Below are 17,176 nucleotides of genomic sequence, written 5' to 3' on the forward strand. Positions count from 1 at the left end.
GCGCCTGCGCACACACTTCCGGTTTTTACTTCGCTGCCCTGACGCGCACACACACACACAGACACAAATACACGCCCATCGCGGCCCCGCCTCTCTCCCGGTCCGGCTCGGCGTTCTACCTCTGCGCCTGCGCAGCACCTGCTCCGAAGCTGGCGCGAGTGAAACCGATCGAGCCCTGAGTGAGACAAGCCAGAGAAGAGGGGGAATGAGCCGAGCGCGAGGAGGCTCAGACTAGCGGGAGCGCCCGCTTGCAGGAGGTGCAGGAAAGTTGTTTTTTTTTACAAGGGCTGGAGAGAAGGCGCGCGGCGTCGTGGCAGCAGCGCGCGCGCCACTGCCGGGTGTGAGTATTAAGCGGGTCGCCACGGACTCTCCTTGCGCAGCGCCGACGGGGGTGTGTGGTTGCCCCGACTCACCTCCGGGGCGCTTGAGGCAGCTCCTTTTCTCAGGCGTTGCCTCTCTTCGGCGAGGGGGGTCAAAAACATTGCCAGCTTTTGCAGAGGAGATGGGTTCGGCCGAGGGCTGTTTCTTTTTGGCGGGGGGGAGGATGTTCCAGGGACGCCCATTGCCCCGCTTTGGAGAGGATGCCCAGCCAGCAGGTGTCTTGTCTAATAGGGTGTCCTCTCCTGGGGGAGAGAGAGAGAGCATGTGGGGGAACGGCCTGACGGGGGAATGATACCAGAGGCTCTTAGGGGAAGCCTCCTGTCCCCGAGAGACCTTACCGTAAAAATAGAAGCCCGCTCTTTGCAGCACCGACTGGCACGTGGTTTGGTGGCGCCCTGTGCTAAACTGAAGTAATAATAGTTGAAGCTATAATAAGAGCGTCTGCTTGACAATGGCTCGTGCCCGTTGTCTTTTTCGCTAACTGCTACCTTTGAAAGCCTTTCCCTCTGACTGGATCGCGTGTCTTTCTTTATTTAGAAGTCCACGCGTCTCTGGGTAGAAGCAAACGCCCTGAAGTTTAAACTCTTGGAGGCTGACCTAAAAATAAATGGGGTCCTGATACCTCCTTGGGTTATATTTTTTTAGAGACCAATTCGGAGATAGGTACTATTAGATTTTGAACGTGACGAGAGCAATATTTCCCAAACTGAGATGGTTCTCTTGGGAATGTGGGAATGATGACCTTTTCAGTTACATTATTACAATAAATCCAGCTTTCCCAAAGTTTCATTGTATTATTTTCATGATTCGTTTTTGATGTTTGGATTTTTAGGCGAGGTCTCTACAGTAAGATTAGACTAAGGGACTTGTGATGGCAAAAAGTTTAACAGTTGACAGATAATCAGAGATGGAAGGGACCCTATAGGTCATCTAGTCCAACCTCTTGCCCAAGCAGGAGACCCTACACCATTTCTAACAAATGGCAGTCCAATCTCTTCTTGAAAGTCTGAAGTGATGGCACTCCCACAACTTCCGAGGGCATCGATTGATTGTTCTCACTGTCAGAAAGTTTCTCCTTATTTCCAGGTTGAATCTCTCCTTGTTCAGTTTCCATCCATTATTTCTTGTCTGGCCTTCAGGCACTTTAGAAAATAGCTTGACCCCTTCCTCCCTGTGGCAGCCCCTCAAATATTGGAAGACTGCTATCATGTCTCCCCTGGTCCTTCTCTTTACTAGACTAGCCAAGCCCAGTTCCTGTACCCATTCTTTGTATGTTTTAGCCTCCAGTCCCCTAATCATCCTGGTTGCTCTTCTCTGTACTTTTTCTAGAGCCTCAACATCTTTTTTATAATGTGGTGAACAAAATTGGAGGCAGTATTCTAGGTGTGGTCTTACTAAGGCTTTGTAGAGTGGTCTTAGTACCTCACTTGATCTCAAACCCCTACCATAGAGAATATATAGGTAGTCTTCACTTACTGACCATTCAGAGTCTGTCAAAGTTACAGTGGTATTGAATAAGGTGGCTTATGACTGATATCGAAGTTGCAGTTGATTCCCCCACAGTCACATGATCTCAATTTGGACACTTGGCATCTGACAGATTTAAGACAGTCATGCCATCCCATAATGCATGATCACCATTTGCCATCTTTACTGCCAGCTTGCAATTAGCAAAGTCAGTGAGGAAGCCTGAAGGAAGATGTAAGTCATGTTCACATGAAGTCACATTTAATGACCAATGGTGATTCACTTAATGACTGCAGAAGGAATTGACAAATTGCCATTGTAACTCAGATGCGGTCACATTACAACCAGACTGTTTAGCAATAGAGTTGCAGATCACAACTGCAGTCGGTAAGTGAGGACTCCCTGTATATAAGGACTTCATTTGCTTGCAGATGAAATAAACTGTGCCTCTCATTAGAGGAATCTCTTGAACTAGAAAGCTCTTCAACACCAATGAACATTGTTGTTCAGGATTCTGCCTCCATATCTAGTGTGAAGTAACAATCCTAGTGGTAAAATATGCAAGTTGGAATTTATGTGTTTTACATTTTACAGATGTAGAGTTAAATTTGTAAATCTGAAAAGTATGTTTACTCAGAATCACCAAGATTCGTGAAGGATTTAAATTAGTACAATATTAGCATATGCATTTCCCTTGCATTTCCATTTTTTCATTGTGCTCCTTGATTTTCATTACTGAAAGTTGAAGGTCATTTGCATTTTCAACTATAGGTAATCCCAAAAGATAAGCATCAACAAACAAACCATTTCTGTCTGGGGAAGGGAATATCATCCAGAATTATTGGTGTACATTCCAGATCTGGGTAACCCTCAAATCTATAGCCACTCAATCTTGCTAGGATTAACCCTGGGCCAATTCTTCCCCATCCAGACTCAAAGTACTAAGATACAGCATTGCTTGGTCAGCCTAGGATTGATATCTGAAGTTGGTTATCATCAACATACTGATGATACCTAACCCCGTGTTAGTAGGTGACCTTAACCAACAGCTTCACATAGATGTTGAATAGCAGTGGGAAGAGGAGAAGGACTCTGAGAAGCCACACACAGCAAGCGTGGGGCTGAGTATGTTCTTCCAAATCAGCAGCAAATGAAATTGGTGATAAAGGAAGAAAGAATAATAACTGCAATAATATGCTCACCACTCCTGAGCCAACTAGAATGATAGCATTCTGGTTTGGGGTGTAGAAGGCCACCAGCATATCAAGAAGTGCAATCAGTGTTGTACTGAGGCTGAAACCCAACTGAAAAGAGGCATTGAAGTTTTCTGCCCACAGATTTCCTTCCTTCCTTCCATCCATCCAATCACCCAGAGCTACATTTCCTAAAGAATAAAAAGGCTTCTTTATTTCTGATTTATTTGTGTCTTATAATGGCACCCCCTTCTCTATTTCTTCACCCAACAGACTGTTGGGATAAGAAATGGCTGCTTTTGCAAGAAATCAGGGTAAAGAACTGTCTGTTAAATTTAACCACACCTTCTATATTTCCCAGCCATCTGGGAACAATGGGATTTTCAGTACCCAATTTCAAGAGGATACCGTTTATGAAAGACTGCAATTTCACTTATTTAATAAACATCCATCCTGGATTTATCAGCAATTATATTCTCAGGTAGCATTTTTTATCCACCTCTTTGATAGCAACTTAGAAAGTTAAGCCAAAATATGATTTGGCAATAGATTTAAATAGTAGGATCTGGCTTGATTTGCTTTTGGTTTTCAACTAACTGGGAAATAACTCTGTGGGGCCTGCAGTACAGAACAGGGAAACAAAGAAGGGGTGTCTTATTAGTAGTCTGATGTTTTTTATGAAGATTGTTTACAGAATGTCAAAAATGAGGACGGTCAAATTGCTATGCATATCCCTGAAGTATATCTCATACTTCCGTAGGCCATGTGCCCCACAAGTACTGGTTACAGAAGCTTTCAATCATTTCAGAAATTATGTAATCAATGGTAATGCACAAGAGTTGACATTTCCAAGCCCAAGATGACTCTGCAGTTACAGGTGAAGGTTCTTTCCATTAATGCAACTTGTTCTGTTGTCAGCAACTCTGTAACACAGCTGCAATTTATCTTGCTGAATAGGACTGCCGTGGGCAATTTACTAGAAAGCTGGACCTGAGGGCTACATTCTTTTTGTTAATATCTGTGAGGTTGCAGCTAATGTGATAGTAAACATCTACCCATGTCTGCTTATAATGGGCTGATGCTGATAATTCAGAAAAAAAGATTTATGTGAAATATTAAAACTTTACCTTGGAGAGGGTGTAGAAGTAGATACTACTACCATGGTGAATTCTTCCTCCCAACCTCTTATTTGTGGGGGTGTAGAATTGGCTCGTAATGATGAATTAGCGACTGCTGCAGGGTGTATGGGCTTAATTTTACTAACACATGAGATTAGACATGGAGAAACCTAAAGGTCTGTTTCAAAGAACTGACAATTAAAAAGAAAGGTCAACATACCTTTCCCATCCAAATGCCAGTCATTTATGCCAGTAGTTTAAAGTAAAAATGGCCTAAATGGATGATGAAAGAAAAGCTTGTATTTGTACTCTTCCCACTCCCACCCCTGCCATCCACTGGCCATGCATGGATCCCTTAAATTCCCTGATTCTCCCCCATCCCTGAGTGATTTCTGGCACTGTTTCGCCGGTAATCAACCAGACTGGGCCCCATAATGCATAAGCCCAATTGGGGATCCCAAAATGGAAGATATTGTTCAGGTTGGTCTCCTAGTTCTATTGTTAGGCTACAAGCACTTAATTAACAACCATTCATTCAATGACTGTTCAAAGTTACAGCCGTGCTAAATGGTTGCTGGACCCGGTTCCCACAGATCAAAATCTGGCCACCTGGGGGGACTTCAACTCCCATTCACCTATCTCCCCATCTCCCATCTCTGCCCTTTTGGTTGCTCTGCAGACCTCGTAGGGACCTTCCATCATTCATACCCGCCCCCTTTCCTTCACTGCTTAATTTATATTCTTGACCCAAAAAGAAGCAGTAGTGATTAGTTTCCTTCTGTTTCTTTTAAGATCCAAAATGCCAAATTATTCTGAAAAAGCATGTGAATTATAGATAAGTTTTGCTGTTCTGGCAGTTTTCAGGCAAATGGAGCAATTATTTGGCATTCCAGAAGCCAATAGCTATTTATTTCAATTTGACAGATTGCATGTCATCTTTTTAATTCCTGCAGCTAAACTGAGATGGGATCCTTAAGTCAGTTGCAAGGTTTAATCCATATACCAGCCATACTACAGTATAAATGATTCAGAGGATTTGTGAAACAAATAATTTTGCATGGTGGTTCTGAAGGTTTTTGGAAATTATGGAATTGCATAACGATAGCTGGAATAATTGTTGAGTTTATTAACAAAAACATTGATAAACTTTCTTAAATTTTATGAATCCTTCTTGAACAAAAATTAGAAGCTTCTGCAGATGAATGGATAAAATTATTCTGAGACTAAGCACTAGACTTCTGAATTACACAAGGAGATTTAAGAAATTTTTACTACATACTTTAAATATTTTACTTCACTTACATTTTCACTTGTGTTAAAGAACAAAATATTTCTGAAAGCTCTTTTCTATACTGATAAATCTGACAAAAATGTGAATTACAAATTTAAGTATTTTGCAGGTTTTCAATACAGCTTTTGAGTTATGGTTAGATGGTTTAAGTGATATAGCAAAATCAGTTGTCTTGTTTGCCTGCTGCTATTACAGGAATGCTAGCCTGCTCCTGTAAGTGTTGAATAACACTCAGAATGGGAAATATACTCTTATTTTCAGTTACTTCCCTACTAACTTTTTCAGAAGCAATTCATTGCAATACCAAGAGCTGACTGGTTTCCCCATTGTATACAATTTACTGGACTATTTGAAAGTTGTTATCCCTCCTGTATGGCAATGAATAAAAATTCAAGCCAATTAAATTGTGTGAGCTCTTTAGAAACACATTCAAAATGCACATCCCTACTACCAGTAGCTGGGGATTGGAGGACACTATTCAGTAAAATAACAGGGCATTAGGTTGTGAAAATGTATTTCAGAAAGAAAAGTTGGATGGAAATACTGGAAAGGAGCTTTTCTAAGAAAGCTCCTTCTCTGCCTGATAGGCTATTGGTATATTCCGCATTTCTCTGTAGGAAGATTGTGATCCTTATCTGAAGTAAAGATGGGCATCCTTGACTTTGTAGTACCTGTTTCTTTAATTATTATTAAAGCTTTGAATTTCACTAATCAAAGCTAGTTGCAATGAAATGACTTCATCCCCAAAGTAACACATTTGGGGGAGATGTAAAATGTAAAAAATCTAGCAGAGTTGGATCTGGTCATAAACAGTGAGTGAGACAGCTTCAAAAAATTTGGGGGTGGGAATTTGGCAACATTGGGGAAGAGGAGCCTCTAATTCCAAACCCTCTTATATGTGTGCTTACTTGCCTAGCTATTGTAAAGGGCACAAAAGCCTTTCAGCTGCAAATTCCAGTAGCCAGATGTTATCAGTTCTTGACTTCTTGGTTGCCTCCCCTGGGATAAAAGAATTAGGAGCTCAGTTCTGATCTGGGGAGGATTTGGTATTTCCCAGGTTTTTGAATGGGAAATTCTGGTTCTGCAGTTTTTCATTCTGCTGTGAGTGAATAATGCCTTCTCTCTCAGCCCTTCTTTTAAAATTGTGGTTGCCTGTTTTTTCTTAGGTGCCTCTTTACCTCTCATTAGTGCAAGACCTGGCATGTTTGCTGCAGGCATCCTGTCCCCCCCCCCCCCGCCCCTTGCTTCTTTCTGTGAGCCTTGATGGGGATTTGTCAAGACCTTTCCTTTTTTTTCCCCCCTGTCTATTGAACTTTGAAACAAAAGGAATGGCAGGAAGAAAAGTGCCTAAGAGGAAGATTGATCCAGGAGAGAGAAAGTTGTTGAAGACATTTTGATCCCTTTATTATTGCAGAATTGAAGAAAAAAGAGAGAGGTTAAAACCAGGGGCAATATCTTCTTTAGATGCTGGGTTCCTTTAGTGACATGGTTTCAGCTTAGGTTGTAATGTTCTAGTAAGTCTCTGAAAATTGCTGAAGAAAGCTCTTGGTGCTGGCCTTTAAACCGAATTACTATCTTGAGGCACAAGATTATCCCGTTTATTCAGTTAGAATTGTTATTGACTGGAGCAAGAAACGCAGAATACAATTATTGTTGTTTATCCCCTGATGGTAAACACACTAAAGCCCAAGGTTCCCTAATGTATTTTGAATTGCCACTAATTTTAGCATTTCATTAGAGTATGGTCTGAGGTTGCTGTATTATTCTCCTGCTGCCAGCACTAGAAATATCCTTCTCTCTTATCAGCAAATAACAGGTAAGTGCAGAATTCTGTTGATTTTTTTTGTTCATTGTATGAAATACTCACCAACAAGATCACGGGCAAAATCATAATTAGATAAGGGATTGAGCAATTACTTTCTGTGCCGCAGTCTTTCAATTTGGAAGTCTCACTTGGAGTGCCCCCAAAATGCCAAAGGATTGCCAGAATATAGCATGGTGGTTCAGCTTTTGCTTATACCAGAAACGTCTGCAGAGGGGAACTCATGCTGATCTCAGTGAGATTCAAGGAAAACATCCTCCTCATTATATTTTGCATGGGAGAGGGAAGACACTGAAAAGTGTGACACTGACATTAAAAAGTGTGATATTGGAGCAGCCGTACAAAGGAAATACTCCATTAGGAAATATGGTAAAATATATATAAGGATATAGTTAAAAATATGACCTTTTCTCCAATATGTTTCAATGACTTATTTACAGGCATAAACTTTCTTAATCATTATATTGCATTTTTTTGTCTGTTTGACCCCAGAGGCTCACAACAATTTTGTACGTATGTTTCTACATACATGTGTGGTTGGGAGCGTGGGCTATGAGGATAGTGCCATGTTTTAGATATGAGGAACCTAATTCCATAAAAGGCTGTTTTTTAATTTTCAAATTTGTTGTAAACATACATACATACCGTACATTCATACATGCAAACCTGCATACATACATAGATGGGTACAAAGAGGGAAAGACTTACAAATGCATATATCGGAAACATCTGATATTCTTGGTATAGAACGAAATGGAGAACAAGTTGGGCAGTGCAAATTGTTTCAGTTACCTATCTTCATAGAGATTTCTCTATTTTTAGCGTGTTGCTTCTCTTTAGACCAAAGAAGAGTCTTGTGAATTGCTAGGATACTACAGGACCAGAAATAACTCTTCCCAGTGAGGATCTGTGGTGTGTGGGTGGCATTTGCTACATGGTGTATTTGTGCCATTACACATGGAAAGAAACGCCAACTGTGCCTGCTATCTGTCTTTGCCTGGGTATCAGGTTATCAGCACAATCTCTTCACAGCTTGGAACACTGCATTCCAAGGCGACATCTCTGTATTATTGCTTAAGGAGTGAACAGCCCCAGGTTTGGGCTATTTAAACAATTGTCCTAGCGCCTTTCAGATCACTTCCCCCAAACAAAATTCCCACCCTTAGCAGCATTTTGGAATGTCACTGCTGTATGTTTGTGTAATTGGAGCCTAGGATCCTTTTTTCTTTTTTTTAAGTGAGCTATTTGAGGTCATCTTCCTAAAGAGTATAAGGTTTGTTTGTTTTTCCCTGAAGGCAGAAAGAATGATTGAAGGGTAAAGGAACTAGACATAGTGGAAGACACAAACTTATATATGTGCAGGAGAGATCCTGAAAGAGAGTGACATCAACAGAGCCTCAACAATATCAGATAGCTTTACAAAAGCCCTGGTCTCCCTTCTTGCCAGTTTACCCATTAACCCAGAATAATGGGGAAAGCCATGCCTGCCAAGTGTGCCCATGCAGATCAATGACTTGCATAGAGGCCTGACTAAAACCCATCATCTTCGTGGGAACAATGTATGCATGATGCAGAGGAATACTAGGTCTTGAGCAGAGCTAAAAGTTAGATGGTACAGCTACATACCGCTCCTTTGATTTGATTGTTTTATGTAGAACCGCTATTGCAAATGAAGGTAGATTTATGTCTCACGTAATGACTTACAGTGATTTGCTTAACAACTGCAGTGGAAATGGCATCCTTCACGCTCCTGTGACATTTCATTTTACAACTGTGGCTTTTAGTGACAGAGTTGCCAGTCCGGATTGTTGGTTAGTAAATGAGGACTACCTGTAGAGATTGTTTATTTAGGCTTCATGGATTTTATGTCTGAGTTTACGTTACATGTTCTCAGCAAATTTATGTGTGTGTATGCCTCTCTCCCATTGAAAACTTTTAGTTTGCATTTAAAATATCATTTGCATGAGGGGGCTGGGTCCTCAGAGTGGAAATGAAGGAGGTCGCAGGACCTGGCCACCAAATAAAGGGAGCCATTGCTGTGTTCAGTCTGGGTGAGAATAAAGGAACTGCCAAGTCATTGCACAGGGGCCTAATGCCACTCTGGATTTTTGTCCTGCTTTATCATCTCTCTGAATAGCTGCTTTTTTACTTAAAGAAAAGTGGAACAGCTAAATGCTGTATTCTCTATGGGTTTTATTAGTTTAATCCTTCAAGTTAAGCTAGACACCGAGACACTTTCTGAATATGTCCATGTAATTTTTGGCAACGATAAGGAAATGCACTGCCTCTCTATTCTTCCCTCCCTCCCAGTCTCTCCCTCCCTCGTGTTCTTTTTTTTTTTTTTTTCAGTTTTCTGATTTAACATACCGCTCTGAGATTTCCTCTTGGTCTCCCATGTGAAACAATGTTTTAGGCAAATAAAAATTCCCTTAGGCTCAAATATAGAAAAAAAAAAAGAAATAATCAGCAAAGAAAGTTGGACTGATGGATAATGTCCTTCCATTGTTTTTATGACATAGGTATCAACTGTAAAAATAATTATGTCCTGTAACTAACAATGGATTTAGTTTCATTTGGGGTCGTGCAATGACATAAATTGAGCCCTGTCATTTGCATCATAAGTAACTTGATGAATTTTAGCTCCGCATTCACAGATAAAATATAAGTGTGGTTCTTTCTCTGCAGAGAGGATGAAGAGGTTATTGTAGCAAGAAAAGATCTAGCTTTCTTATTCTAGTACCATCCAAACATGGTGAACGACAATTCCCATGACTTGGTCTGAAACCTCTGTGGATCACTATGTTGAGGAAGGTTTCCATAGATGATCCCATATTCTAGGCTGAAGACTTGAAAGGAAGAATCTTGTAGATCATTATCATTTAAACTCTCCTGTAAAGGAAATCCAGAGCTAAAATATCTCTAACCAACAGCTATTCATGTGCTACCGGAAAACTTCTAGTTCCTCAATGAAAATACATTTTATGTTAAGGCAACAGAGGACAACTGATTGGTGTTATCTAATGTGACAAATAAAAAGTAAGGTCTCCCTAAAGACAAGTAAGTTTTCCGTCATTGTCCTCCTGTGGATTTTTTAAAAACTTCCCTGTCTATTTCCAGATGGTCCCCCCAATAAATAAATCAATCCTGGTATTAACCACATATAAGCCTGCTTTTATTCCAAGATCAGTTGAGTTTGGTTAGGTGCTGTTGGTTGTTGAGTTTTACTGGCTTGATTTGACAAAGAATTGGGGTTAATCAAAATGTTTTACGGAAGTGAATGCTTCAAACAGTACAGTTCTGGATATGCAAACAGAGCAGAATGCAACATAATAGATAAGGACAAACTGAAGATACAATTTTTAAAAAGTGACAGAAAGTCATGTATTTTCTTTGGCTAGCTATTGTCAGAAGAATATATAAAGTACACGATATAAGAGGACATTAGCTTTAGAGAGGCAAGATAGAAGGAACTGATTTACATCCTTCTCATGGTAAACTGGTTAACAAAGAATAGGAAACCTTAATCAAATTGCTACCAATCTTTGTCCAGAGCAAGCAAGGAAATGCTGAGGAACATTGCTCAAAGCCAGGAAAAATGAAGGGAAAGATTAAGTCTTCTTGTAAGGGAGGAGAAAGGTTCTTTTCTTATGTCCAATTATGTCCAAATTAAAAATACAGGGTTGGGGAAACATAGGCCTCCTTTATCTGGGCTGTTCACTTCCTACCTCCAGGTCTAGATCATACAGTTTTTCTGTTTTATCTGTAGCATCAGGAAATGAAAAGTCCTGAAGAAAAAAAAGATAGTATAAATAGTCCTTACTTAGCAACTGCCTCATGACCGCAGTTACAATGATGAAAAAGTAACTGGCCTTCACAGGTTTGTAAAGCAAAGAAAAACGGAAGTCAGATCATAAGCACGCACCTCTGATTTATTTATTTATTAAGCATATGGCATAAAGTACATGATTAAAAGTAGTAAAAATATATATGGTGTAATAGAAATATATAGTCAATTTTGTAAGGTATGAGGAAATCAAGTTCTATGTAAGTTACAGATTACAATTTAAAATATGTGGGTTCATGCAAATGGAATAAATGTTCTATATATTAATATCTGGGACGTATTTGTTGGTTGGAAAAAATCTGCTTTTCCTCCTGTATAAGCTCTCCAGTGGCAAACAGTCACTATATGATCTAATGAGGAGCACCATAGTCACATTCAGGGATCTTTAGGGAGGCAAGCAACTCTGCCCCATTTAAACAGAAACAGATAACATGCAAGGCACTTAATCCTATTCAGGGTTTTCCATCGTAATCCACTAATTTCTGGGGGGTATGTGGGGGTGTCAGACATATTTTTTCTGGAATATGGACATAAAGATATTTCAGTGTGATATTATAGAATTGTATGCAGAATAGAGCTAAATGTCTTCAATATAGAATAAAACTGATAATGAAGGAAAAAGTTCTATTGTGTGATGTTGTTTGTCTTTTTAGTCCTCTATCTGCACTCCCCACCCCCCACCCCCATAGAAGATCTAAATAATAGGTAGGTGGAGAATTGGCCTGTAATGATACTCTGTTTTTGGTAGCTGAAATATTTCAATAGGGTTGGGCCAGTTGTTTGGAACAAATGGGGAGATGCTTTCCATCTTTTCTTCTATGAACAAACCTCAGTTCTGCTGCCTGTTGTATTTTACCATTGGTATGACAGCCGTTGTTTACTGCACAGCAGTTGGGCTTGTAGCTTCTCCGGCCTTCTATTGCTTTTTATGTGCCAAAGATGATCCCAAGCCTCCGTTTCTTTCTAAAGTAGAATTTTATCTCCTTAATATTAATAAATACAAGAATAAAAAAATGAAAATGAGCAATAATAGTCAAGCAATACCAAATATCATAAAACTAAGAAATTGTGCCTTCTTGATCAATAACCGACAAACCGCAAAAAGTTTGGAGAAACAGATTAGACAGTTAAGGGACATAAAAGGTTAGCCTTGGTCAGGAGTTTCAGATGAGAAGAGAAATGACTAGCTGACAAGGTAGCATTTCAAATTAAAACAAAAAGGGACACTGAAGAGCTGTGATTTTTCAGATTGAGGGAATTGGTATTACAATGTGACTCTGTAAACCTCTTAGAGAGGACTGTAAAGAAAGCACTGTAAAATGGTATATAAGTCTAAGTGCTATTGCTATATTGACAACATAAATTAATGTAACATCAAGTTGGTAAAAAGGCATAACTCTCTCCCTTTCCTTCCCTCTCCCTTCCTGTGGTTTTAGCTGAGAGTGATTAAGAAACTAATGGACACTGTAGTAGATTTCTTAATGAAATCACTGGTCAAATATAAGACGGCTATCTGGAAAAAGTAAATTGCACATATTGTGGTACTTAGGAATAGAAAGATGTCAACATCTCAGTGTTTTCATGTACTTCAAATGCTGTTACTCAAAAAATAAAGCTTCGTTAGATTAAATGCAAATTATGGTTGAACAAAGTGATTGGCACGGTAGAACTATCTCTCAGGTGGAAAAGTTATGAGCACAAGATGTGGTCAATATGTGGGGACGTGATAGGGGAGAATAACATTATGCAGAAGTGAAAACATGAGTCAGGCCTCTCTTACTCAGTTAAGTGTGTATGTGTATGTGTTGTTAACTTTAAGTGAACTTTTACTTTTGGCAACTATAAAGACAGTTGTATGGTTTGCTACATATGGAATTTGTTTGTTACAAAACTGAGTTGAGGAAGTTTCCAGATAGATAAAACAATGCATAGTTCAGGTACACATTCAGTTTTGAAGATGTTCTGGCCAGTAATGCAAGGCAATTTTAAAAGTGGGATTGAACACATCCATGGAGAACAACATCACAAGCCATGAACTATGAACTCCAGAAGCAGTAGGACACTGGATAGCAACTATTGAGAAGCCAGTGTGAAATTATTATTACAGTATTGGTGGGAATCCATCAGTGGACTATTAAAGACCCTCTGATACTGCAAGGCTAATACAGTTTTCAACTCCTTTCAGGTTCCCACGTTTAATCAAAAACACAGTTGTACCCAAAGCTTCATTGGGGCTTTCTTAAAATAGATACCCTGCTCCAGAAAAAGACTTTCTTAAAGCAATAACTGTAGAAAAGACTGGCACGGTTTTGCTGGGAAGCCACCCCACCCTTTATAGCCGTTAGAGAGAAGGAAGTGCAAGAGGGAATTAGCTGTCATTCCCAAAGGATCTCTCCTAATTTTGCAGTGGGGAAAAAAAATGTGGCTTCAGGGCAGATTTTCTGCCTACCAAATGCGTGCACATGCGCAAGCCCAGATGTGCCTGGCGGGGATGGAAGAATAAAGCAGGCTGGCCTGCACTTGCCCAATCAGGAAAGGTGCTCACATTGACTTGCTTCTCTAGCACACTTCCAAAACTGTTGCCTGTGTCTTTGGGAATCCCTGGGAGCCTCTCTCTTCAGGGGCCTTGAGGAGGGACGCAGCTGCAGGTACAAGCAGCCTCTGCATAATTGGCATTCCAGCAGGCTGCTAGGCCTCTTGCTAAGTCCTTTTTCAACCTAGCCCCTCCTGATTAGGGGGCCACTTCTGCCTCTTGCTTTCCTCCCTTTCTCCAGACTTTAATCTCAATCTCACAGAACTCCATGGGGTTTACAAACTAATAAACATGCAGGGAATTGTATCCATTTTTACCATCACGCCCTGGAGGGGAAAGTACACATGCATTCCGAAGTGGTGAGAAGAAACTGATAATCCGGAGCGTGTGTCCTTGAAGCTTTCAAAAGCCCTCCGGTGGAAGGAGCTGTGGGGTGGAAAGCTACACGGGGGTGGGCTCCCGGGTTTAGGAGGAGCCGCACCAGGACCCCAAGGAAGGCTAAACCCAATTAATTAATGGTTACAGGAACTGGGCTTGGCTAGTCTAAGTCTAGTAAAGAGAAGGACCAGGGGAGACATGATAGCGGTCTTCCAATATTTGAGGGGCTGCCACAGAGAGGAAGGGACCAAACTATTTTCTAAAGCTCCTGTAGGCCAGGCAAGGAATAATGGATGGAAACTGAACAAGGAGAGATTTAACCTGGAAATAAGGAGAAACTTTCTGACAGTGAATCGACCAATGGAACAGAAGTTGCCCTCAGAAGTTGTGGGAGCGCCATCACTTGAGACTTTCAAGAAGAGATTGGACTGCCATTTGTCAGAAATGGTGTAGGGTTTCTACAAGGTCCCTTCCAACTCTGATTATCTGTTATCTAAGGGCAAACCTGTCCGCTTCTGGGACTACGTAACCCCCTTCTTTCCAGGGCCGCGTTGGCCTTCTGGAGGTTGAGGGGTGGCAAGCACCAGTGGCGGATTAAGGCTCACTGGTGCCCTAAGTACTGTCAAATCTTGGTGCCCCCCACATACAAGATTTTTTTTTACAAATCTTTATTGGGTTTTTTTCTTTCTTTCTCAGCTTTGTGGTGGCCCCCTTGGGCCTGGTGCCCTAAGCACGGGCTTAATCTGCTTAATGGTTAATACACCATTGCCCAGCACTCTTCCTCGCCTTTGGGAAAGGGCATCCGGCGCTCCGAGGAGAAAGCCCGTTTCGTAGGAAGGAAAGGCACGGAGTCAAGGTAGATGTGGGAGGGAACGTGGTATACATAAGGGGCGGGACAGACGGAGGTCTTTTGCCCCGGCCGATTGGCAAAGGACTCGGCGTCCTTTGAGCCGATAGCAAGCGAGGGTAACGTCGTCTGTCTTCGTCTTTCTTTGTCCTCCTTCCGGAGATCCCGGCGCTAGCAAATACGGTTGCGCCTCGATCCCAAAGATCGGGAGAAGAGATCTCAGACCAGGCTGCAAGCTCCTGTTGCGGTGTCGGCTTCGCGCAAAGTTCAGAGGAGGCACGCAAGGCCGCCCGGACCGCGGCTAGCAGCAGGTGTGTGAAGAAGAGGGCTTTTTTGGGGGGGGGGGGAGAAGAAGGAGGGGGAGGTCCAGGAAAGGTCCTGTGAATTGGCGGCTCCTGTCCGTTCCCCCCCACCCCCGATCCGCGTTTAGGCAGTTGCAGGCTGGTTGCTCGCAGTTGCTTTGCGCGATTCCGGGAGCGCATGGTTCCCTCGTCCCTATCTGCGGAGGCCCGATTTAGCAGAGCTATTCTCGAATGGTTTCTTTGCCAGTCTGCCGAAGCCGCGGTCGAGATTTCGATGCGTCCCCAAGGCGAAATAAACTTTCTTGCCTTTGTTTTTGCTGGGGGAAAAAAAAAGCTCTCGGAACGCGTGACAAATACCTTGCCTCTGTCTGAACGGCTAACATGTATTAGCCCGTGAAGGACACGTAGAGACCTAGTTCTGGGGACGACCGACTGAGGACTTTTCAGCCTTGCGGGGAGGGGAGCCGATGGCTCTCTTAAACTTAAGATCGGGCATCTGGAGCCGCACTAAAATAGAGGGAGACCTGCCGGCTGGCCTAAGGCCATCTTTGGTTGAGGACCGAAACATACGGCCACCGAAACACAAAAACAAGACCCCCAATTCCCGCATTATTCATTTATTAGAGATATGACCTATTTTTCCTTCCAAAAAACAGGATTTGGGTAGCTAAAGATAGGCATCAGGTTCTTTTTTTTAAAAAAAAATCAAATTGTTAAATTTATATGGTATATTATAAAATTCAGCTCAAAATAACAAGAAACAAAAATAAGTAGGACCCTAAAAACACATTATATTTTTTAAAATATGTTTTTTTTAAATAAAATGCTTATTAAAATCATTTTCTAAAAGAAAGTGGAGGCTAAATGCATTTCCCAAGGGAGGGCATTTCTTAATTCTGGAACTGTGCAGGAGGGGGAAGGTAAACTTTTCTTCAGTTAAGCTCCTCTCTTGTTCCTTTCATGGAAACATCTGGGTAGCCTTTATTTTTGCAACAGTATATAACTGGTGTGCATTGTCTTCTTTATGCTGTCCTTCCCCTCCCCCTGCCCCAACTCCCCAAACTAATCTACATCTCTGGGATTTCCTGACAGCCATCCATCCAAGCACTAACTAGATTTGATCCTACTTAGCTCCAAGCTCAGGAGGTGGTCAGTCAGGTGGCCCCTGAAAGTGAAAGTTGGATTTCTAAAAGATGTAGCCTCCTTTACCCTGCGCTATCCAGGAGGGTTCCTTGAAAAGTCTCTCTGATAAGCCCTGTGAATGTTTTGGGTTTTATCAAGAAAACATCTGGCAACAAGCAGAATTTTCTTTCAACGTGGGAGATAATGGGAATGTGACCTGTAGCATAATGCTTTGTTGACAGCCCCACTCCTGTTTGTTCTAAATTGTTTCCAGTTCATTAGAAAATCCATTTAAAAGGAGGCGACTGAATTAGCTTGCTTTTCCTCTTTCCTTTCTCCTTTTCCCTTTTAAATCAGGCTTTCACAATCTGCCCTTTAGACAGACACTCACTGCAAAGGTTGAGATTTTATTGCCCAACACCTTTTAGAGGGCTGCTGGAAATAAGATGGATTTTTGTCCACTATTGTCTGCACTGATAAGCACGACTTTCCCAGTGTTATCTATAAGCTTACTGTGATCCATTTAAAAACAGGAAGAGTCTGGTAGCACTTTGTCATATTAACAAATTTGATTGAAAAGACATAAGGTAAAAGATGTGAAAGTATGGCTCTGCAGCCTAGCTTGGGGAACACAGAAAGAGCACGCAGGTCTGGGGCGGATTAACACCCCGAAAGCCCTCCCTTTGCCTTTTAATTAATTTTTTTAACATTGTTTTAATCACCCTTACCTCTTTTTAAATTTTAACTTTACTATATGTGTGAATATTTTAATGGACTACCTGTCCAGAGTCCCTCTGTGAGGCAGATGAGCAATTCCAAAATGTGGATAGGTGATGGATAGATGGATGGGCAGACAGGCAGACAGACACCAGTAGAAG

At 41.4% G+C, this 17,176-nt stretch overlaps 1 protein-coding gene across 2 annotated transcripts in view; it reads left to right on the forward strand.

The window, feature by feature from the left end:
• Window positions 1-123: 123 nt before the first annotated feature.
• LARGE2 (LARGE xylosyl- and glucuronyltransferase 2) overlaps window positions 124-17,176 on the forward strand; it is a 45,090-nt gene continuing 28,037 nt past the window's right edge. Inside the window, exon 1 of one of the 2 annotated variants that reach the window (XM_026707567.2) lies at window positions 124-340. The gene's annotated coding sequence lies outside the window, so the exon portion shown is untranslated. Of the gene's footprint in view, window positions 341-14,919; window positions 15,186-17,176 lie in introns of those variants that run through there. The other variant, XM_026707550.2, reaches the window with a different exon arrangement.

The sequence above is a fragment of the Pseudonaja textilis genome, chromosome 1, assembly GCF_049901715.1.
Source record: "Pseudonaja textilis isolate UNSWEBS1 chromosome 1, rPseTex1.2, whole genome shotgun sequence".
NCBI lineage: Eukaryota > Metazoa > Chordata > Lepidosauria > Squamata > Elapidae > Pseudonaja > Pseudonaja textilis.